Source organism: Perca flavescens, chromosome 17 (assembly GCF_004354835.1).
Source record: "Perca flavescens isolate YP-PL-M2 chromosome 17, PFLA_1.0, whole genome shotgun sequence".
NCBI classification, from domain to species: Eukaryota; Metazoa; Chordata; class Actinopteri; order Perciformes; family Percidae; genus Perca; species Perca flavescens.
Window position 1 is genome coordinate 28,005,722 of NC_041347.1, and position 26,358 is coordinate 28,032,079.

Consider the following 26,358-nt stretch of genomic DNA (forward strand, 5'->3'; position numbering starts at 1 on the left):
CTGATATAAATGATGATAAATATGGATACATAATCATAGATTAAAAAACAAATAGTTTTATTACAACTTTTACTACAATAAAAAAAAAATTTTTGCCAGAATTTATATTGGTTATGAGAAAAGACATACTTTGGAGACACAACATATGTACAACAAAGTCTGACAGATTATCGACAGATAATGTGTAGCCTACTCGTTTGTGCGTGCACAACTATGGTAAGTCAAAGATGACCCAGAAAGCCGATCTGTAAATCATGATGGATGTTTATGACGAACAGTTTTTTTTCGCTACTTCTGTGTACTGCCCTGTCAGCTTACTTTTTGCAACGTCACCATGTTCCCAAATCTCACCAATTAACTTGATGACCAGTGTTATAAATACCAAAGGGAAGGATAGCCAAAAGTCCAACATAAGACCAAGGATGTAAAGAATAAAATGATCCTTTAATGTCAGAAAATGTCTCTTTCCAATCCAAAAGACACAATCGCAACGTTAAATATTGGACTCTTTCAGGGTAAAACAATGAAAAGAACAAAAACACAACTAGTTATTTCCATCAGTTGTTTCGACATAGACTTCGTGTTTTCATATCACACTAATGACACAAGTAACCTTTCGTGATATAACTGGCAGATGCCGCTAGCCTACGTCACAGTTTTGAGTCATATTGATGGTATTTCCAATGAGTGCTGCAATCGGTGTCGGACATGTCTGCAGGCCAATAGGTCGCGAAGATGAAAGGATTGATATTAGTGCGGCTGTGCTGCTGCATTGCAGACATAATAGTGGACGCAGCTTCAAGCCACAGAGAAAGTCGTTTTAAGTATTAAAAATCTGTAAAATTAAGTGCGACACCTTGCTGGAAGAGCTGTACCTTTCCCTGGCATCGCTTCGCATCTGTTTGTTTTCTCTGTGGCTTCACTGGCGATGATTAAGAGCTTAAAGAAGTATATATAGCCTTTGACTCCTCACACCGTCTGCTGTTGCCAGAGTACACAAACTTTGGGTGTTAGGAGCATTTGGCTAGATATCCTGCCAAATTCAATCTGGTGATAAACAAAGTAAAATGCACTGTAGAGACAAGTAGAAGCTGCCAGCTGATCTTAATTTGTTTGCAGTAAGTAAAAGTCACTAATCAAAAAGATTAGGGTGGATCATTTTGTATGTGTGTTTGTATGTATTCCACAACACAATTTCAAAAGAGGTCCAAAACTGTCTGACATTTCATACCACATGGTGTTCCTTTAAGGCATTTACAACAGAGGAAAACAAAAAAGGAGAATGAACATGATTTTGCCCACACTGCCAGCTTTCTCTGTCAGCCCCTCCAATACAAGTTGAGTCTTCTTACATTGCTGGTGTGAAGTTGGTGTGTGTGTGTGTTTGTGTTTAGGAGCTTAGCTAGAGGGATAGGAGAATAGAAGCATCAGGAAACACAAGGCGCAATATATTTTCTTCTTTTATTCCTTCTTCCTATTCTCAGTCTCACACACACACACACACACACACACACACACACATACACATACACACACACAGAGAGTCCTAAGAGACACTCTCCAGAGTAGATAAGGCTGAAAGACAGACAGGGGTCACACTGTATTATCTAGCCACAGGGGTGTGTGTGTGTGTGTGTGTGTGTGTGTGTGTGTGTGTGTGTGTGTGCGTGCGTGCGTGTGCGCTTAGAACAGAATAGAATAGAAAAGCCGTAGTTGTTAGTGGGATCCAAAATGACCCATGTGACAGTTCCAAAATCTTCTCCTCCTACACCGCTATAGTTTAGGGCCTTTGTGGTGAAATGAAAGTGCCACAAACTCCTGTCTTCAGCATGCTGGACATCATCCTGCAGCATCAGGACTCGTTGCATATAAGACACATGACTAAGCACACTGGCACTAAATGTTTCCATTGAATATAAATCATCAATGTAGACTGCATGGAATATGAGGCTGCTTTGTATGCAAGCACCTCAACCTCCTCCCTAAGAGGTTATGCATCAGTCTAACATCATCATGCCACTATGGCCTTTGCATCTTGCAACTACAATGGGCTAGGGCTGTCAATGAATATTCGAAATTTGAATATCTAAATTTGAATTGTAAAACAAAAAACACATTTTTGAAGACATTTGAATATGAAAATGAATGGGGGATAAAAAAAAAAGTGTCACTTTAAATGTTCAGCTCGCTGGTACAAACTCTGTGTAATTAAGCCCACCCAGTCACAGTGAGCGAGTGGTCATGTTGATGACGTTTTTATCATGCTTGGCACGAAACCAGAATAAACATCTGAGGTTGAGGAAGAAAGAATATTTTCACAAAGACGAAAATAAAAATGTCTAACTGTAGAGAAGATGAGATCCGGGAACTTGTTGGTAAGGAAACTGCTACGTGACCTAATAATTAATAAGTCTTGCCTCCTGCACACTTTAGAGATAGAGCGAATGGAAGAGTGGTCTGCCACTTTGAATTATGTTTTTTTATGGGACAGTATTTCATTAGTTCATTTTGTAATGTGTAGTTATATAGATCTTTTAAAAATACATGTTTGTGTTGAAATAAATATACCTATAAGTAATTATAGGTTGTGACACAGGACACATATTGTACCAACATAATAATTCCAGGAATGCATAATCATTTTAATTCCGTCCAAATCGCTGATGCTGCTGTTTTTCTGACGAGGACAGTCTAAATTTGGGATGACCCAAATATGTTTTCTGCCCTCTATGCTGTATTGTATATAGGACTTGATTTCCTTAACGACGCATATAACTTCTTTCATTTTGACATTTTGGGGTGCCATATTCCCAGAAAGAAAACATTGTAAATCACTATTACACTCGTGTGTGAAATGATTGAGTGCTTTCATTGTTGAAAGGGGAAATATTAAGGTAATTTACAGTCCCATCATACCCACGAATATGGGGGAATGTCATAAAGTAGTAATGCCAATTTAAGTTCAGATGAAATGATGTTTGACAGTTTAATAACTCAAAGTTACTATTATAATCAGACGATTAAACTTCTTTTCGGTTACGTCCCTGGCCAGAGTGGATGTTGCAGGTAGCAGTGACCTATGAAAGCGAAGACTATGTTGACATCTCTGTTGGAGTCGAGAGTAACACATCTTTCTGATGGTTTACATTTATTCGATTTTCAAAATCGAATCCAGTGATGAAGAGTGGGCAGAGTAGAGTGAAAGTGGTCATTTTTTGCTTACGTTATCCGGGTAGTGAGGCTCCATTATTTCCCAGGAGGCCTCTGTGCTTTTGAATATCTTTTTAACAGGATTTTGAGTCGTTTCAGCAGGTTTACGGGGGTCAGTGGGGTAATATGACACTGCAAATTCTGTCCGATTTTAAAAAGAAAAAGGAATGTAATATGTGTCACTTTTGCAAAGATTAGGGTTTTGATGGACAATAACCTTTTATTTGTATTCCTACAAAAGTCACTGAAAGTTTTGATACATTTGGTCCGCAATCACCAACCAAGTGTTTTATTTCCTACATGATTACATTTTTTGTCTAAATTATGGTCTAAGTTCAGTTTCTGTGTATATTGTCTTTCTTGATTGTCTTTCTTTTCTTTTTTAAATAAAAGTTTAAATAGCTTTCCCTTCCTGGTGTGTATTTAGTGGTAGTGTTGGTCTGTCAAGGTTGCTTGATAGCTCGAGCTATGATACTGTCAGTTGTGTGTTTTAACGGGTGACACTATTAGCTTTCTTGCCTGTCAGGATTATAGTAGGCTTGATTCTGTCTTTCACACATTGTCTTATGTACAAGGACATCGGCCTCTTCACTCACACACACACACACACACACACACACACACACACACACACACACACATATACAGGTTAATGTAAGGATCCATTATTCATGTGTGTGTGTGTGTGTGTGTGTGTGTGTGTAATAGCCATGCCATCACAGGGTTCAGTACTGGACAGATTGGTTAGACGTGTGATTGATGTGTGCATCTCCATGTCCTTTTTGTTTGTGTGTACCTGTAGCTGTGTGTGTATGTGTGTCTTTAACGACACACATGAGATATCTCAAGGTTAAACTGTTTTCAATTTCTGATGTAAACAAGAAAATTACATCCATGATTGGTCAGGAAGCTAGGAGCCACGGTCCAGTGGTGATAGAATGTTAACTTTATCACTGTATATGTATAACGGAAGCAATTTTTATTTTATTTTTTTTACCCATGACCATATTATATCGCTCCAGGTTTCAGACCTCAAAAGACAACATTTAGAGTACTCTAAGACAGGATTTTACACATCTTTAAAGTTTTATCCTTCACCTTAACCATCTTGAGGTAAACAAAGTATCCCATTAGCATTAGAATGCATGCATGTATTTGATCGGCCACCGCAGTGCCTTACAGGATGTCTTTGCACTGTGTTGTGACAAATGTTGAGCCAGGTTGAGCTGTTTTGCCAGATGATTGTACAGTACATTGTCTTTGCCAAAGCCCAGCCTCACTGAAATCAGTGATAACTAATGTTGATTTGAATTACATACCAGTACAAATGTAGCCACGACTACTAAAATTAGTATAATATTATAAGACCGAGATTGTGAAGAGTTGGCTTTTCCATTAAGTTTTAAATTGTTGCTGCTACAATATGCCATCCAACTGCAACTGCATTTTATGGACTGACAATGAATCCCTTTTAAGCAATAATTATCCCTGTGATTAACTGTACTTTCACTCAGGAGCAAAACGTGTACAATTTAAGCAACAGAGACAAGGATATGACATTGTTATGATGGCTGTTAATTGTGCTGTTGCAGGTTTTCTCGATTGCTTAAACACATTTCTTGAAACTATGCCTCGTATTCTCAAAACATTAAACACAAATCCACAACGTCTCACCCAATTTTAATTTACCAAACATCCTATTTTCAGGTCAAAATGAAGCACTATATCAAAACCATTAACTCTTGCTGAAAAACCAAACTTTGACCTCAGACGGGACACACAAGCCTTCACAACATACACACTAAAACTTCATTTTACACACTGGTGTAATAAATTCAAAACAACATTTCCAAAACTGTTAAGTTATGTTGTCAGAAACCTTTTCAGACACAACCAATGGTTACATTGGCACATTTTATTCATTACTGTATTACAGTACTACACAGTAGGGTCAGGCCAGAGAATCTCGTCCACATCACAGGCTATATTGGCCCTAGCCAGGCAGCGGGGGTAAAATCCTCTTGCATGCCTGATCCACCCCTGGCACGCATCTACTGATATGTCTAGGCAGGCTTCTTCCATGGCCTGAAGGAGGTGAACACGTGTGAAAAAAACTCCTCTATTGGGTTAAGAAATGGAGAGTATGCAGGCAGAAAGAGGTTGCAAAATATTGGGTTAACCCAACCTCTTTCTGGTATCTGTAAACCAGTCACGAACCAGAGCAGCGCGATGGAAGCTGACGTTATCCCAAACAACAACATAGTGAGGGTGCTCTGGTTGTGCTGGTTCCCTGTGGTCCAGCTGGAACATATGCTCTCTTAGACCGTCAAGGAATGCAAGAAGGAGCATAGTATTATAGGGTCCTAGACTGGCATGGCGGTGGAGTACCCCTCGTTGGCTGATTTCTGTGCACATCGTGACATTCCCTCCACGCTGACCAGGGACATTTACAATAGCCCGATGGCCGATTATATTCCTCCCCCTTCTCCTTCATCAAAAGTCATACCTGAACATATTCCACTCGTTGGTCTTTTACCCTGTCAGAGTTTTGTTCAAAAGGGACGCGGTACACCTGTTTCATCCGGAACCGATGTTTTCGGAGGATGCGATCAATTGTGGAAAGGCTGATGGAATTTATTCCTTGAAAATGATTATTATCCTCAATCACTCTCCTTTGAATCTCTCGCAGGCGGATTACATTATTGGCAATGACCATGTTTACAAGCTCCCTCTCTTGCTCCTCTGACAAAAGCCTTAACCTTCTCCCACCACCAGATGGTCGTCTCTGTATCCTACAAAAATAGAAGCACACATTACTTACATTTTATGGATTTATTTAGTATTACAGAAGCATAGTACAACAGTGCAAGTGATGTCAAAGCACAGAGTACAGCACTCAAAAGTTACTGTACAGAGCAGTCGTACTGTAAGTACACCTACCTGTTTTCCTCCCTGGAGGTTCTGATGATGGAGGCGACGGTGAAGCGACTCAAATTATGGTCATGGTCATACCATGGACAAGAACATGGGCCACTAAAGTGGCTCGAATTTCATCCGAGACTGCTTGTCTCCTTGCCCTTACTCCTCCTCCACCTCGTCTTTCACCACGTCCTCCTCTTCTACCTTGTCCTTCACCATTTCTTCCGCCTCTCCCTCCTCGACCGTCATTTCTCTGTGGATCCATTGTTCCAAAACTCAATGAACTGACTCTGACCATTTTATCTATCTATTAAAAGTTCTGATTGGTGTGTGATCAATTTTGACTCGTAGTGTTTCCAACTGGGTAATTGTGTGCTAATTGAGCTTCAGCTGTGCTGACTTGAGTGAGCAATATTGAATGCTGTGCTTTCTAAATTACATGGTGTAGGCAATGAGAAATTGAGGGATTTGTGTGTAGAGTTTTGCAGTAACAGTTCAACAAATCTGACTCGTGTCAAAACCAGGGAATAGTGTTTATAGTTGAGTGAAATGGGTGAGCTTTTTGAAAAATGGCGTTATGGTTTTGAAATTTTTGTTCATAAGCCTGGTTATAGTGTTTAAGCAATTGAGAAACTGTAAGCTGATGAAAGTCAATCACTGGTGTTGAGACATGACACAGTTTCTTTGACGGCATGAGATCTGTTGTTTTTAGTCTTTTTCAAGTGTTTACTTGTGATGAAGACATCAGACGCATCTGATAAGTTTCTAAGACAGGATCAGTTTTAAGCTTCTAATTTGCACATGTTGGCATCTTTTCCCCCTGGAGCATTTGGGGAAAATAGTCAACACATTCTCATACCTAAACTACATTATACTGTAGATCGATTTCCAAAGACTCCCAAAATGACACAGATGGCCGTTCTTTTTACTGCCGTACGGTGGAGGTTTAATCATGTGACCCTAGTTATCTAGACCGTTCTATTTAACGTAACGGCCACAGTTTTAAACGCATAGAATATTTTGTAAGACAGGACTAGTAAAGTTTAGGCAACAAATATACTAAGTAGGGTTAGTAATACATCAGGGATTAGCTTAACATGAGTCATGTAAAACTACTAAAATGAGGACGTAACGTAAACTTGGTTAATTTCAAAATAGCTGTTGACTTTTAGTTTCACATGGGACACAGCCCTAGGGCCTGGTCTCCGTAGAGAAAGCCCTGTGTTGGTTTGACCTATGGAGCTCTTTGTTACCTCACTTCCTTGTTTGCTCTTGTGATAATTCCTACAGCCACGAGAGTTTGCCGCCTAACAATAAACGTAATTGTCGGTCATTATGAGCTGATTGCAAAATCTACCTATATGGTCGTTTTCTGGGTGAGGACGGGCTGGACCGCTCCACTGCTTTGCCAAAGGTAACAACTTGTTCAACCATCCTGCTGTAGTTTTACTTCAATGTAATGGACTGTATTTTTCAATTTTTCTTGTTCTGTTTTGAAAGTTTTCCATAGGTTTACTAGGTGGCCACCAGGCATTAAAAATGTGAATCAAGTAAATAACAGTAGTCTATATCCACAACATTCAACTTCCGGGATTGCTCCGGTGCTGCTGGAAATTCCGCCCCGGAATTCCACTCTTTTGATTTTTATAATAATGTTTGTAAATAATCATTTCATGGAGTGACAATGAATCCCTTTAAGCAATAATTATCCATGTAATTAACTGTAATTTCACTCAGGACCAAAAAAAAAGTACAATTTAAGCAGCTACCGTACACTTTTTTTGTGTCAGAATTCTAAACTCTGGTGGATTTCTGAGGACTATGGTTAACTGCTCCTCAGATCTCTGGAGAGTAAATTGAGACAGCTAGCTAGACAATCTGTCCAATCTGAGTTTTCTGTTGCATGATTAAAACAACTTTGGAACGATCAAATGTTCCACCAAAACAAGTTCCTTCCCGAGGCTATTTTGCAGCGGCACCGCAGCTCCGTCCGGCGCTTAGCACCGCCCAAGACGAGTGTGAATGTGAATGGTTTAAAGTGCCCATATTATGCTCATTTTCAAGTTCATAACTGTATTTTAAGGTTGTACCAGAATAGGTTTACGTGGTTTAATTTTCAAAAAACAACATATTTTTGTTGTACTGCATAGCTCTCTCTCACTGCTGCAGATCCTCTTTTCCCCTGGTTTCTGTTTTAGCTACAGAGTGAGACCTCTTTTCATCTTCTGTACTATCTTTGATTGCACTCGCACATGCTCAGTAGCTCAGATGTAGAGCATGTCAGCTAGTTAACTCTAGAGACAGTAAAAGAAAGCCTGTGTCTCCAACTTTGGTCAGTTACAAGGCAGGATTAGCTGGGAGACTTCTAAATGAGGGCGCACATGTAAGTAGTTCTTTTGTAGATTATGGTGAACTTGTGTGTGTTGTAGCAGTGCTTTGCTATTGAGAACAACGTAGCATGCTAGCGCTAGTTAACGCTAACGCTACGAGCTAACGGTTGTGGTTAGCCAGCTCATTTCGGACTGTGACGTCGCAGTCCGAGCTGATTTTGAACAGCTCACTAGGAGACTGAAGGCAGGACACATTCAGAAACTATATCTCACTCAAAACAGCATGGATGGATTTCTTTCAAAGTTTGTATGTGTGTGGAAGCACCAGAGACACAAAAGAACACCCCAAATCCCAGAAAAAGTGTTTTTTTCATAATATGGGCACTTTAAAGAAATGCCAATTAAACCAGAGCATGTTTTTCTCCCATCCCGGAAAGCTGTGTGGACTAGCCAGACCCTCCTCCACAGCGCTGCAGGGGAGGGTTTGGCAATGCGAGAATAAAGTGCTAGTGTTGTGTTTTTACTGTATAACAGACTGTGAGTAGAGTGCAATCAAATAACATTTTGCTTCCCAAGCAAGAGCTACAATATGTAAGCGCTCCACTATGCTGCAGTCCTCGTCTTGTGCTCCTGTTCGAGGGGGAAATGTTCAGCTGCTGCTCAGTCCTGATCAATGAGTGCTGTATAATTTAAATTAAGCCAGTAAACATTTAAGCATGACTGCAAATGCAGGTTAATTGCAGGAGTTACCAGCAAGCTTAACATTTTCCTTAAGCTCAAGTACAAGATTAGAGAATATATTTAAAGTCTAATTTTAATTTGTATGTTTTTTTCTTTGTGAAAAATTGTGTTTTCAGCCCTTCAAGGACAGTTATATGTAGATTATGGATGAAAATTAGCAAATAATATAATAAATGTATTGGCCAATAATGCAAAACAATACTGACATGAAAATCACTACATGAATGTAACATCTTTGTTCTTACACAGCCCAGGAAATAATTAGATTCTAAATATTAGCTACTCAAAACCTTAAAGCTTAACTTTATGTATTCACAAGCATTTAAAAAAAACTTATCATATCTATACAGTGCTGTGGTGGATTACATCAAGTGGATAAAGACCCTCATAGTTGCATCAGAAGTTTGTAGTGACTCAATATAAATGTATCTTCATTTCACACTCCACTCTGATCCTTTCTGGGGTTAGGGTAATTAGGGTGAAATATGGCTACAGCCATTTCAATTTGGAACTTCAAAGATACACTATTGATGTTATTGCACCAATCTGTGTAACCCACTGAATAAAGACAAATACTGGAACTAAACTAAATTACTAAATGACACATTGATTAATTCATTGTGTATGAATGAAGTCTATTATGTTCACCTATTTGGAAAAAAATATCAATTTAACATCCTTTCAAGCAGTTAGCTTTAAATTTGTGTCAGTATCTTAAAGCACATGTCTGTAGATTATACAATATTTTTACCCTGTAGTTTTAATTCAGATACATTTAAATTATCAGTGTGGGGCAGTGAGTTAAATGTCTGATTTTAAGCCAGAGTGTTGATATAACAAGCTGAAGTGAGTCTTTTCAAAACATTAACTTCTTTTAAGCTTAAAGTTTGTGACAGTGAACAAATTGTGTTCATGCTAATGGGTAAGTACTATGGCACTGAGCTTAATGTCGGTATACTTAAAGTGCAGCTAAGGTAACTGACATTATGATGTTCTTTTATAAAACAGGTATTCTGACAGTTTGCTAAGGTTTGTCCTCATGAAGTTAATATTTTGTGAGCAGAAGTTGGTCATTTTAATGTAGAAATGTTGTGAATGTGGCAAAACGAAAGCAAGGTAAAATCAATAGATGTTGATGTACAGTGTTTCAGGGGTTTCTGCTCTTTTAGACAGCATTATTTTTATATATTTTTTACAACTGCAACATTACTGTACCTAGCACAAATGTTGGATAACTTTTTTTTTTTTTAATCTATAACATGTGTATGTGTACTGTAATTCAGTTCTGCACGTAAGACTACATGATGCCTTCAAAAGCAATTGGCAAACAAATAATTAACATTCACTTAAATACCAGTATGTTTACAGGTTTTTACTGGCTCAGAATGGGCCTCTAAGGGGGACAGCATGAAGTGGGGGGTCTGGGGTTCCTCCCCCACAAAGTTTTGAGCGTCAAAGACTCCTACATTCTGATACATTTTCAGTCACAAAATTTATGGGGAAAACGTCTTAATTTATGTCAAAGAAAATACAAAATTCTGCAGGTAACAGTTCAAAATTTTACATTTAATGGAATATAATGCAGTAAGTCCAGTTCCTTTGATTAGTATGAGCAGGGCATAACCGTATCTTTTTCCCAGGCAGTACGTTTTGCTAGCCTGATTGACACCAGACCCTTCTCAGTTGTAGCTGAAGGTGGGTCTGGGGAAGGTTCATTCACAGCCCATTTCCAAAGGGGTCACCAATGGACGCCACTCAAATGCCTCTGGGCGCAGTTGGATAGTCCTTCAACCAATCAGACCAACGATCCGGGTAACGTAGCAGCAACAGCGCCATCAACAAGTTGCTGCGCTTCAGTGGCCGTCATGTTGAATGTAAACAAAAAGCTGCTCGCCGTCACTGCGCTATCGTCATCGTGTAAAGCCCGCCTCAACGGTTGTGATTGGTGCCTCGATTTGGAAAAATTGGAAATGGTCTCCTGGCCGGACTGACTTGCAGAGCAACTCTCAAATTTGCCAGAAGTTTGTCAGGGTTTTCCCAGGCTAATATTTTGTTCCTTAGTTGAAAAATGTAGGAGTGACTTAGGTAAGGTAACTGCTCTTACTGTTGTAGCTAATTTGTACACCAATACAATAGTGTTATGATTACAAAACATGTAAACGGTGTAATGTTTTCTATTTTTAAATTAAAAAAAAGAAAAAAAAAAGAAAATTGTCAGTGATGTTGAATAGCCTGTAGGCCCGCCCCTACGGTTTGGCATGCATGTGAACCGAGGGCCACTCTGCAAACGGAGATACCATTAGCGCCATACAGCGTAGCGTTCAGATCCAAAACTTTCTCTATGCAGGAAAAACCGTGATTTAGTGAAAGTTTGTAAGCTAACAGCCAGAGCCACCTGAGCAGCAGACCTGATAAGATGATTTGTTCACCTTGCTGTGTCGCGGGAGAGCAGAAGGCGCAAGTAGTGAAAACACGGAATGGAGTTTATATGGACTCTGAATGAGCAGAGTGGAATAGATATGAGGAAGCAGTAGCGTGGAAGTCAAGGCTGTAGCTAAAACACGGAATGGCGTTTGATGAATTTGGGCATTCCTCAAGTGGAATGGATTTGACTGACGGCACTCTGAAAAGTAAAACAGACAGATGCGCTGGAAAGTGAGTGGGTCTGATATCATTGGTCCCAAAAAGTGGGTGGGTCTTGTCCCACCCACATACAATGGTTCCGACGCCCATGGTTTCTCCTACAGTATGTCTATAAAAGGTCTCCTTTGTCTGGGACTAAAGTCAGATGGGACAATTTAACAGGCAGTTGCTGGAGTAACATAATCATAATCAAACATCTCTGTATTTTTAGCACAGCCAGCCATTTTTACATTTCATGTTGTGTTTATGTCCTTAAATTGAATCCCATCCAAATAGGACTCAAGAGAAATCACCGCAAACTAATTACAGAAACTATGAAATTATTTCTTTCCAAAGGGGCGATGGTAATCATTACTTTGATTTACAATCATGCTGCAAGAATTGAGAGAAAAAAATGGCTCCTAGAAAAGAGTATATCTGTATGTCGTGATATATATCTGATCATATCACAAAGAAAGCTTTCCAATAAAAACAACAGAGCCACTTAAAGTGCCCATATTATGAAAAAAAAAAAAACTTTTCTGGGATTTGGGGTGTTATTTTGTGTGTCTGGTGCTTCCACACACATACAAACTTGGAAAAAAAAACATCCATGCTGTTTTGAGTGAGATACAGGTTTCTGAATGTGTCCTGCCTTCAGTCTCCGGGTGAGCTGGTCAAAATCGGCAGGGCTGTCTACGTCATCGGCCGAAACATTTGAATTCTCTGAGTCTCAGGTTCTGCAGGAGACTCCCCTCCTTCTTCAGGATCCGGTTCTGGTTCGAACATGTATGGTTGAACTACTGCCGCCATGTCCGTAACTTTCACACGTGGTTCTATCTAGTCACGTTAGTCCACACTCTCCCCGTTACTAATGTCTGTGCCCAAGCACTGACTAAATGAGTTATCTACTGCGCATGTGCGACTCCCAACAAAGATGGAGCAGAAGTGAGATGTCTCACTCTGTAGCTAAAACAGAGAGCTCAACACACAGGGTGAAAAGAGGAGCTACAGCAATGTGCAGTCCAACAAAAATATGGTGTTTTCTGAAAATTAAACCACATAAACCTATTCTGGTACAAACTCAAAATACAATTATGAAACTGAAAATGAGCATAAGTCAAATATTATATAAACTGGGCAACAGCCTTTGTTTGGAAACTATTGATCAAATGACACAATATATTTTGTTAGGTACCATAGGGCTTCCGGTCCTGAAAGTCACTCGGCACCCGTTTTCATGTGAATGCTGTGGCGTGGATCTGTTGTCTCTTGCTGAATCTCCTCTCCTACTCTGTTCCCCCGTGAGAGAACACCTGCCCAGGTTTGTGTTTTAGCAGGCACGACTGCTTCCCTCTAGGCATTGGCTCAATTTGTAAATGCCACCTGAACCACCAATGACCAACAAAGGATAGGAGGAAATTCCAGCATAATTAAAGCATGATTGGCTGCTGGCAGGCAAAGTCATTGAAATGTTCTTGTGTAGCTTTCTTTCACTCTCTGAAGTAATAAACAAGATACAGCTGTGATTCCATATAGCGGATAAGCATACCAAGTTTGGAATTATATGCCTAGTACAGTAACAGCATTCATATTGTTACTATGTTTATCCTTCTTGTTGTTAGCAGGCAATGTGTCATAGATTGGGTGTTTTTTTTTTTTAAGATTATTTCTTTGGCATTTTAGGCCTTTATTTGAAAGGACAGCTAAGACATGAAGGGGGAGAGAGAAGGGGAACGACATGCAGCAAAGGGCCACAGGTCGGAATTGAACCTGCAGCTGCTGCGGCAATGACTGAGCCTCTGTACATGGGGCCCACACTCTACCAGGTGAGCTATCCAGGTGCCCTGGGTTGGGTCTCATTTTTATACATGTTTCAAGATATTTACTTCTATTATCAAGGAATGGAAAGGAAAGGAATGATGGGATTTTTATGATGCAACATCAAGTCAAACACACATACATATGTGTTTGCGCTAAGACGATATCAAATGTCAAGTGTGCATACAGGTTTAATTTTCTTTAGATCTGGTGGATGTAGAGGCCGTGGGAGGCATTTGGTGTAATCCTGGTATCCATAAAATCACTCCAGATTTGTTTTTGAATCGGGCGTATTGGAGCATCTTTAAATGCAGACATCATGGCGCCCAACGATCATCAGCTTTATCCACCATCATTGGCAGCAGACTTTGTGGGTTGACAGAAGTAGTTTCCAAATAATATGGTACATTATCGTTTGTCAAAGGTCGATCATATTTAACCTCCGCCAAGGAGGTAATACTTTTGGCTTGGTTTGTTTGTCCATTTGTCAGCAGAATTACGGAAATAACTACTGGCCTAATTTTCATGAGACTTTGTGGAAGGGTGTAGCATTTGTCAAGGAAGAACCCATTACATTTTGGAACGGAGCCAAATTGCGGGGCAGATACACTAATTATTTTTCTCTTTCTTTAACATTGAGAGAGATAGGGCATGGCCTATGCTGCACTCTCAGAGTGCCCTGCTAGTTTGACTTGTGACATTGTTGTATGCACATATATCAACATATATGCACATTATCCTTCTTACAAAACAGATTTTGTGATGCTTGTTCAAGTCCGGAATTTCTGAGTGGTTGTTTTTTTGCATTTAACAACACCACCTCCCATAAGGTATAACATGTGTATAACTTTCAAAAGTTTTACATTATATTCATAAACTGATCACAATAATATGACACAGGGGCGCTCATGGTGTCCCCTATTTCCTGAGTAATGATTCAATGTCCCATCAGTGGCTACAGTAAAAAAAAACATATTGGGACGCAACAAATAACTTTTAGTGATTAAGGGGGACACAACAACTAAAGTTTGCAAGCAGAATGTAGGCGTTACTGTTAGAAAAGGCCAAAGCCACCTTTAAATGATTGCTGTTTTTAAATGTATCACTGACATATATCTGCATTTAAAATCTGTAAACCTGACTTTTAGAAAATAAAGGTATACACTACTAATTTGCTTTGCCAGTTATGTTTTGATGGAAAACATCATTTCTGCCTGGATTGTGTTCACTGGCAGCATCTTTTCCTCTGAAGGAAGTGTTTAGTGTACTGTGTGCTTTTATAGGGAGGTGGTGAGAATGGATGGTGGGCGTACAAAGCACAGCACTTTGACACTGGAGACTGGGGATTTGGTTAGGTTTATGCAACAAAAACACTTTGGAAGAAGATAAATATATATCAGACTCGTATTTTCCCCATTAAGTGGATTGTTTGTCAACCTTCTACTTGACCCTCTTAATACATTAACCTTTTTTTTTATTTTCTGTTACATCACAAACTTTATAGATGTTGTCTCTCATTTGATTACAGCCTGTAACATCTTTAGAGTTGCATTACAATCTCACCTTTTCATATTTACCTGCTTTCAGTGCCTCTTTGTCAGACCTTAACCTTAAAATATCATACATTTTTTTTATAGCATCAGCAAGTTGAAAGAAATCCTAACTCTAATGAATGGTTGCACGTTACTGGAAAGGATAAAATAGAAAGCCTGATTGTCTTAAAGGTACTCTTGAACAACAGAGAAAGCAAACCTGCCTTGAAGTATTGGCATGGTTACCAAAATGCTGCTACTCGAGGCTGAATATGTCTGGGATCCTGTTAACACTTGGTTTTGAAATGCGTCTTTACAAGTGGACAAAAGTGTAAACGACCAGCAAGACATCCATGAAAACAACTTGTCGAGGTGGTCTGGGCCGCATTTGACCACATTCTTCTGCAGCGTAAACGCTAATGCATCCTGATGCGTATCTGACAAGGACGTAACAGGAAAATGCATCATCAATGCGGGACATGATGGTTGTTTTGGTGACAGCCAGCCATCTCCAAGGGGGTCCTCAGATTCACTGCAGGGGGCCTCCAAATTATAAGTTTTTTTTTTTTTTTTTTTTTTATTTTTATTAAAATGTCCAACATATTATTAGAAAATCTAAATCCCCACTGATGATAGGCTTACTGGCCTGTAGGTAAGGTAATCACTAAAGTAGCCATCCACAGATACAGTTAATCCTAAGGTTTCACTGTGCCACATATGTATGGTTAACATTAAAAGATGATTTATAAAATCATGCCAACAATTACTATTTTAATAGCTTAGTATTCTATGCAAAAATGTATGTATAAAGGCTTTAGGCAGCCCACACATTATTGTAGGCCCAGTTTAATATGCAACTTCATTTTATACAATGTATCTAGTAGGGGGTCCCTGCTCCGTCTCTCTTTCGGTTAAGGTGTAAAAGGTTGAAGACCCGTGCTCTATAACTTGCCCATTTTACGATGAGTTGGCCAAAGTGTTTCGTGATCGATTGCAATAACGAAATCTGAACACAAGTGGTCAGCTGGAGATAGACACACAAGTGTGAACGATGATGTGTCTTGGATGTCCAAAACGCATTTGAAAACCAAGTGTAAACGGGGCCTTTGCGTATGATTACATATATGTGTATCCAACACTTCCATACCTTCTCTGTGCAGTTTAGTTTCTTTAACAAGCTGCCTGCAAACTGAAAACCTACTGATGGAACAGAAGAACAAAACCATTATTTTCTGATAATGAAAATCACTGGTGTGATAAAAAAAGGTTTAGCCACTTTGTGTTCATGCATTTTGAGTTGTATATAAACATCATCTTGGTTGTGTGTGTAATGCATCATCACCGACGTGTGAGTTAGAGGCAGGGTGTTAATTACTAGTCCATCTCACTAATCGACTCAGAGCATTAATGCAATCAGCCTCAAAACCAATTAATTCAACATCTGCTCTGATCAAATTTGCCTCTTCCATGTTTTGATGATGTATCCACACAATTATTCCCTTAATCTGACGAGAACAATTAGTCTTCTTGCCAGGGTGATGGCGTCTAATTATCAAGCATCACTGATCCGCATCACAGAGTCCAAAACCGTTTGTGTCTGCTGTCTTTTAGTATTTTTCTTCAACAAGTCTTTTTGACAATGAGGCTTGCTTGTATAGTTTCATAACCAGTATTGATTATTTTATAGCAGTGAAATATGCCTTTTGGGGTTTTTTCGTTTTACTGCATTTTGACAATAGATGCCAACCGTCTAATCTTCTACTAACATGTTTCTTCCTGTCCTTAACTTCTTCCTCAAATCTGTTTACTTTCTACATCCTTTCTTCCTTTCTCTCTTTCTGTTCTCTATTTCTTGTTATCATTTTCCCTTTCTTCTTTCTAGTCCCTCCCTCTTTCTCCCTAAATTGTGTTCTCTCTTTCATCCTCTCTTCTGCTTTCTCTCTCCCCCTTACTTTCATCTTCTCTCCTCTGTGTCTACTTTCTTCCATTCTGTCTCCCTACATTCTTTCCTTTTCTCTTCTTTTATCCTATTTTTCTTCAGATTTTCTTCCTTCATCCCTTTCTTTTATCATTCTTCCTTCCTTACTTGATTTATTTCATCCTCCCTTTCTCTCTTTCCTTCCTGTCTGAATTGCTTCCTCCTTTCTTTCTAACTTTCTTCTATATTTCTTTAACTTTTTTGTTTGTTTGTTTCTGAAGGTATTAATTGGTTTGTTCCCTCCTTTCTTCCTTTCGTCCTTTCCTTTCTATTACTTTTGCAGCAGACTTTTTTTCTGTGCTGAAATGTTTCGCAGTTTTGATGAATTCTTTAAACAAAAACAAAAAAACACAGCTAAATGTCGGGTTTAAATGCGTTGTAACTCGCGTTACTGAGATTGTAATTGGTATAATATTACCAAAATTGTATTAGTAATGCGTTATATCACTGCGTTACAGCAAAAAGGAATACATTATTGTAATTGCTTTACTTTTGTAACGCGTTACTCCCAACACTGTTCCTAATCTATATATAAGCACCTCAGCCTGTTCTCATGAACCTTTCGTTCAAAACGCTACGAGAAGTTAAGCACTATAATTTGGAATTTTTGTTGCTGTATTCACCACGTTGACGGCCGCTGTATTACAACGCTCTGGCCGCGCTGGGAGGAGGTCGGGGTGGATGAGTGGGTGTTAACACACAGGTCTTTTAAGCCAGAGAGCGGAGTTCGCTTCCCGGGGGAAACTAAAGTCTTTCACGCAGGAAATGTGTGTTCCTTAGGAGCATTTTAATCCAAGCCACGATCTTTTTCCTAATCTTAACTAGCTAGTCGTTTTGGTGCCTAATCTTAACTTTCGTCGCTCAAATTTTGCGGACTAAATTTAACCGTAATGTCCGGCGTAACGACCAGCAGCTCGCGGTGCTTTGTAGCCGGCTCAAAGTCACCTATTTTTGGGTAACTGAACCACCAACTACCACTGATACAACGGAGGTCTGTAGCCGGCGTCACCAAGCTCTGTAGCGGCTTAAACAACTAGCAACTGCCGTTCGGTGTCATGGAGCTCGTAGCCAGCCGGCGTCACGTGACCACCTGGCGTCATGTGACCACCTGGCGTCATGTGACCACCTGGCGGTCTCCTAATTTCGTAGGATATCATATGTTTATGTGTGCATACATTTTTGTACGATATCATACGGACCCGTTCATGAGAATGCGTTGAGCACCTTCATACTATTTGTACATTATGGCTCTATATGTAAATGCGTCCACCTATAAATTAAACCATACACTGCAGAGTTGACCTTGTGTGTGTGTGTGTGTGTGTGTGTGTGTGTGTGTGTGTGTGGCAACCCAATCTACCCCATAACTCACCGTTATTCACCAAGTCAGACACTTTAAGCCACACATGCACACTGAGTTACACACACACACCTATCATAGCTGTACTATGATAGGTTTGTTTGCTGACAGTTTGTCACCTATAGTGCCATAAGTCAGTGTATGTGTAGCACAGGCTGATTTAAGGGGCTAGTTTAAATGCTAAGTCCCGACACTCACTCACCAGCAGTGACAGCTGCTGTATGGGCACCACGGAGAAACTGACATCAATCAAAGGCCAATCAAAATAATCTAAACTTTACAAACACCAGGATTGATTCAGATGATTGAAGCATTATTAAAGTACAGTCTTTCCTTTGATTTCTTGTCCTCCCTTTTTTTCATTTAGCACTGTTTACCTATTTTAGTTTTGTTTGTTTTTCTAGCCTAAATGTTGCTAAAGGATTCATCTCACATTTTTAAAATTTGTCCTAAAGCTGTCCTGGTAATCCATTTGCACAATGCTTTTAACAGCCAGTTACAACCAATGAGATTGAGGGGAGCTAACAGCTAATAGCTACTGTGTATAGAGTATGGCTGTATACGATATTGTCATATTGCCCAAAGCATTGGCGATTTTCAACACTGTCTCACGGCAGTTCGTGAAACGGTCACGTTATTTTTAATCTATTGATTCGTGTACAACAATACGTTTATCTCGTTTTTTTCGTGGTGGCCAGCACGAAATGGTCTATACGGAGATTAACGGGGAAAGCAAATGTCACACCCCGGGACACGGCCGAGGTTGGGTTTAGGAAAAAAACAACGGGGAAAGGACGCCTCACAAGCTGGGAGACCAGTCCTGAGTTGTTTGATCCATTCACCACCCCAACCAACCTCCTTATACGCAGATTTTAGATTCATTAGTTTACATTTTCGTGCTGGCCACCACGGAATAAACGAGAAAAACGTCCGAGTGAATACGAATCAATAGATTAAATAACGTGACCATTTCACGAACTGCCATGAGACTGAGTTGTGATTTTAGACCCTTTTTAGGGGGGGTAATAAAAAACAGGTTCAAAGGGCTTTAAACAGGTTTAATATCCTATGTCGCTGTCGCCAATGCTACGCACATGTAACCCAGTCAAGGAAAGGCTTAACAGAAAGGTAGTGTTGGCCAATCGGAGGAGGTTGTGCCAGACTCCCGCCTTTGGCTGAGTCTCTATCTAATCTGTCAGAGGGAGAGCAGGAGACGGTTGTAAAGTTGTAAAGTTTAACGTTGGTCGTCCCCAGAGAAGAAGTTGGTAATTTCACGGCACAGATTAGAACCCGAATTGAAACGTAAGCAACTAAAATTGCTGAATGTTAGAACATTGTGTCAAATTGGTCGTTATTACTGTGACTCAAAGTGTCAGGTGAAATTACTGATTTAGCATGAGGGGGCTAACACTTTTGCATGGCACTGTATCCGTGTCACATTCTCATTAGGGGCTGAGCCCCCCTAGAGGTCTGATCCTAAAATCGCCCCTGGCCCAAAGCTAGTTAAGACTTTGTCAGAAAGGTGCTTAGAAGCCGTAGTTTACGTTGTTGTTCCACTGGATTGATATACTGTCATATGCCATGTACGTTTGTCTATCTGCTGCACATGTGGACGATGATCAAAGTACTGTAACTGTTGACCCAGTTTCATATAACATTGAATATGAAACAGAGGTATCTACTGCAGGGCTACCTTGTAAATCACGTGTAAATCTACTGTCAGGTGTTGCTGTCTTTTTGTCCACCCCCTGTTTGTTTCTCATCAGCCCAGAAGGCAACTGCACCACCCACGGGGAGACGGCATGTTTACTCCCATTTTGTTATCTCTCTCAATACTGTAGCTCAGGTAAACACACACAGCCGCACAAAAAGAGTTACAAACAGGGATGTTGTTTGATGAGTCATCCCCAGGTTAGCATTGTAACAAGATGCATTTCTGGTGAGAGAGGAAAATGTGGAAGATAAACACGAGTGAGACCAATTTGGGCACTGTCAACCGTTTCATTCGCAGTTAAGGTGAACCAGCTAATTACAGATTTGCATTTCCATCTAAACAGATTGATCGTAGCAACAGACAAGAGACAAGAGAAGAGAGCGAAGGTGGGCTGCGGATGAGAGTGACAGAGAAAGACAAATGAAAATACAGGGGAAAAGCAGAATGAGAATGTGAGAGAAAGACAGGACAGAGAGAACGAGCGGGGAAGTGAGGCAGTTACAGTTGTCGGTGTCACGATGTGAATGGTGATGAGGCATTGACAGCCATTGTGGAACAAGTGCCACACCAGGTTTATCTGAAGCGTTTACAACATGGCAGTGTACTGTTTCTCTGGGGATCCTGAGGGAAAGAAAGGAAAACCCCAAAATTCAGTTAGGGAATGTTTACCGAGTATGGAGGACAAACCTCAGTGCTGGAAGAACTAGTGACTTCATTGTATTGTAACCTTTCTTTTATATCACAAATACCACACAAAGTTTTATTAGAGGTTATTATGATTAACTTCTTTTGTTGTTGCTCTTGCTAATTTATATCCACCATCCATACATTCTTAGCAGCATTATTTGAGCAAATGTATTGGAACTAAAGTGCATGCACCCTTTTCTTTTGTCTAAAACATATTACAGGTATTAAGTGTTTATCACTTAAAAATGTGATTTATGCTTGTACATGAGTCCTATCTTTGTTATCTTTTGTATTTTGCCCATTTGCTGTAGAACCAGAGTTTGAAAACAAAACACACACACATGGCACACCTGGCTTATTTATTAAATTTAACTTTGGTAAAGACAGGAACGTAATACAAGATAGGGCTGTGCTCGATTGAAGAAATTCTTAGTCGACTAACACTCATTCAATTGTATCGACTAATCGATTAGTTGATTTAATCGACAGATCTGTAAATCTGAGTTTATCCGCAAAGAGTCATGTAAAAGCACCGCTTCTTCTTTTTACCAGAGATGTGCTCATACGTTTCTTGGAAATAAGTCATTCAGCATGCAAAAAAGCATCAAACATGACTAATCGACTAAAGAAATCTAAGTTGACTAAGACCAAAACGACCGATTAGTCGACTAATCGACTAAGAGGAAGCAGCCCTAATACAGGACCTAAAAGAATTGTTTGGAATACTTTTTTATTATTTCTGGGAGGGGGTGGGGGGGTTGGGAGTTCTGTGTGTATGTGTGATTGTATTTTGCATTTCGTGTTTTCTGTATATTAGTCTCAAGGACCCCATCGAAAATGAGATGATTCATCCCTAAGGGGTTTATCTTTCTAATAAATACGTAAAGCTTGAATATATTTGACCTTGACAACTGATTTTCACATCTGGGCAGAGTTTGCACTGTTCTGTCCTGTCATCATGGACATTATCTCATAGCAGTGTAGTCTTTTAGACTTCAGATCACTTCCCAATAAAGCTGCAGATAGTTAGAGCTATTTAACGTTGTCTGCGAGCCACAATAGCTGGCCTTAAAACATTGACATTAACTCACTTGATAAGAAGCCTCACTATTTTTGCAGTGTTTTGAATTTGTCCAAGGCTCATCAATACATCTTTTTTGATGATTCAGCTTACAGATATTTTCTAGTAGAACTCAAAGTGCACTTGGTTATTGTTTCAAGTCAACCCTACAAAATGTTGATACATGTTTACAACACGGATTCATTTTAGGTCCCTTGCTAGGACCTCTGGACATGAATAATATGTATTTGCCAACTCAGCATCTCCCCATGATGTATACTGTCACATCCACCTAGGGACAGACTGGGGCTAAAAAACAGCCCTGGACTTTCTACCAAATAGGCCAATCATCCGGCCATTCGCCCCTAGCTGTGGGCGACAGACACTAGCCAAGATGTCCTGATACTATGCCACAATACTGTAGCCAATCAGACAAGGTATTCACAGCAAGTAACATCTCAAAACCAGTGATGATAATTGGGGTTGTGTTTATTAGCCATTTGCGGTTGGTACCATCTTTACAACTAAACACTCTCTGTAGCGACAGGTGTTTAGGTTTTTGCTGAGGGTGGTAAGGTGAAGAAATTGATCCAGGCTGTGACTATCTGACTTGTGCCGTGATGTAGAGCATTCTGGCACTTCCCTACACTCTCCCTGTCATCTTTTGTGCTGCAACTTATTATTACAATATTAAATTACAAATTATTTTAAAGATAGGTTATTAGCTATTGTTGATATATGTGTTGCTTTGTGTTAAAGAATTAGCATTGAATAACCTATTTAATATTTTGTCAATGTCATATTACACTTGATTCATATTAAGGCTGTGAAATGATGAAAATGACTAGGCCCTATCAATGTTGTCTGTGAAGCTTTCACAAACAACCACCAGGTCTTTGCCAGTTCCACAATAGTAAACTAAATATGAAAGACAAGGGAAAACTGCACTCTGATGGAAGACAGTTTGGTTAAACTTTTGGTTAAATTTGGTGAATTATTTAGCCCCTTTCCCTGTTTGTTAGCACGTTTAGAGTGATACCAATGCATGCCTGATGTTTTCCCGTTTAATTCAATACCATAGTCTTCATCCTAGCAGCAAAAGTGAGCTCATTACAACCTCATATAAAACCAAGTGAAATCGCAGATTAATTTCAAATGCGTTTAATGTTTCAAATTAACCTAACAGAAATTATTAAACACGTTAAGTTTGACAGCACTAAATGGCACGATCATTTTCATAATCATGATGCATACCCATGTTGATAGCTGACTATGCAATTCGCTAAGATAGAGATAAAGGCAGCCTATTATAATGTGTCCTGGCAGTTACCAGTAGGCCTACCTCTTACTGATGTGAAGTTATGACTCCGCTGTCTGTCCCTCATCATGATGGGCTTTGGTGATAGCCAGGCTAGTAGGCCTACTCTTCTTCCTCAGTTTTTTTACACTTAGCATATACAGTAAGTGATTATATTAGCGCCCCCTTCTGTTGGCTGTTAATATCGCTTTATTAGACTTTTATTTTGTGCCGACAGCTGTCAGTTGGACGGCCGTTCTGGACTTCTCTCGAACGCACAGATTGTCAGCCCGTCCCTGCATCCACCACAAACGAATCCTTCCTTTTGTCACAGGCTGCTTTTAATGACATTTACCTCTTTAATGAATTTAAAACATAGTTTTAACTCTCCCAAATTCACTATGTAAATTTTACAAAAAACTTTATCCAGATTGTCCTTTTGTTTTTTTTTGCACCTGTTTCAAAGATTAAGAAACTGCTGATACAAGCATCTGTCTTCCTTTTTTTTTTAAATCTATAACACCTTGTAATGTGGGTTGGATCATTTCTTGTAGTTAGTTACATTCTCCATAGCTGTTTGCCAGAAGAATGGCAGAGACATTTGTAAGGTTTGGCTTACCAAATGAAAGAACTATACACTTGAATAAAGTTCATATGAACTACTTCAAACATGCCCAACAGCTGAATGCATTCTGCTTCCTAGGCACTTTTCTATTAGCCAACTCTACTACACAAACAGTTGACTTAAAGCATTACATAACAATGCTGAATGTTTAAATCTGGATCACACATTTATAGTAAAAGCTTTTAAAAAGGTGCAGCAACTAATGTGTTGACATGCAGCATGTCTTCAGCTGTTTGAGCTTAAAGTTAGCTGACCTGCTTCCTTCACCTTAATGCTAATAGCTTCTTAGTTGAAATCCTGCAAAAAGAGGATTCTAATACCTGATAATGACCATGTTTATCTGCATACAGTGCAATACTATAAGTTGAAATCTTGATCAGAAATTTGAAAAACCAAACATTCATGGCAAATTGCTCCACAACATTTTAATGGCTTGTTTCTTATGTCAGTGATTTTTGTTTGCATGCTTAGGAGTATTCAGTACTACACACACACACACACACACACATTTTACCAGCTTATTTGACACTCATACACACTGAGACAGACAAGTAAAGATCTCTGATGGCAAAACTCGCTATCGCACAAACAAACTTAAAAAGCTATCTACGTGGGCGCGCGCAGACACACACACACACACACACACACACACACACACACACACACACACACACACACACACACACACACACACACACACACATCAGCTTCAGCAACAGAGAAAAGTCAAGTGGAAATATTTCCCATAGGCAAAAAACGATAAGAAACTGATTAACATTCAGCACTCCAACACAACCCTGCTCTGCCTGTCTCTGCTTCAATCACTTTCTCTATGACTCTCTCTCTCTTTCTCTCTCTCTCTATTATTTGTTTTCCACCCCCTCCCCTCTCTCTCTCTCTCTCTCCTTCTCTTCCTTCTGTTGATGTGATGCTTTCACAGCACATAAGAGAGACAAAAGGATGAGAGAGAGCTGTGTGTGTGTGTGTGTGTGTGTGTGTGTGTGTGTTTGCGTGCGTGCACAATGATGACTAGAATAGAACATAATGAGGTACAGTTACTACATTGCTTAGATGACAGCATGCAGCAGGCAACATCTCTCCCTCCATCTCTCCCTCAGCCTCTCCCGCCTCATCCGCCTGTCTTCCTCTCTGCTGTAAACAGATGTAGAGGACAACATTGCAACCACAATCCCCCTGGGCACTTTGGGAGCCTCTCACTCATGAAATCTATCTCTCCCCCCCCTTTCCTTCCTTCAATTCTCATCTCTCTCTCTCCCCTCCTCTGTTAGGCCACAGTGGGCCGGTTGTGGCTCAGTTGTAATTACGGAGCTGAATGATTTGGCTTGTAGTGCCATTGATGGGTTTGTTGCCGCTCTTGTTTTTCCGTCAGATCTGAGGGAATGACCTGGAATACAACGTGCTGCTTTACAGCCCGCTCTGTAGCATTCAATCTAAATATGAATCGATAACTTGTTTAAGCCAAATCATGAAACGACACCACAACACAGAACTTGAGAATGCTGTTTTATCACTTTACTGCATGAGTGAGTTCTTATTAAGGATTGCAACCTGTTGCAAAAGGTAACTAGAGGACAGGTTTACACTGCACATGTTTAGACATTTAAGATGGCAGCTAAGCCAGGGAAAGAGTGGAGGATTACCAGGCTGATTTTCACCAGATTTTCATTACCAACATTTAGGCCGGTTTTACTCTGAGTGGGGGTTAGAGGACAGGGGGGAATCAAACAAAGGTTTAGACTTCCAACAAATGAACCAAGTTTGCTTTTACATTTATTCACTGGTGTGCCAATGCAAGGTAGGCTATGTTTGATTAATGTATTACTCATCGTAGTGCCAGCGCTCATTGCATGGCTACCCGTTTTAATAATACAATAAAAATGGAGAACAATACAGAGCCTTGTGATAACTGAAAGACGTACGACCACCAGTAAAAACAGCAAAATGTGATTTTTCCCTTGATTACTACCATCGTGGGACAAAGACTGCATGCAACATTACAATATTGGAGACAATAATATAGATATTTGACCATTGCCAGAAAGCCGGAATCAATGTAATTGTCATTTCCTGTCCAATCCCAAAGTTCTTGAAATTATCGCTTATCTGTGGACTTTTTACCTTGCTACATAAACTAAACCACAAGGTGTGGCTTTATCCTCAGGATACTGGGCCGAGCCTTACTTTTGGCTTGAATGTTATTCTCCACATACGGTACGTCAGTGAGGCTATAATCTCTCATGTTTTCTTAAATGATACTAATTATTTAGTCATGAGCATGTCTTTTTTTTTTTTTTTTCCAAGAGTTAGCTTGGGGCATCAAAACAACCCGATTACCATAGCTCAGCACAGCTCGACACTAGTAGCCTGGTCCTTCCAGACTCTGGTACATTTCATTTGTAATTTGCCAATCTCCATTGACAAGTGTTAACTTCCTTGAAGGC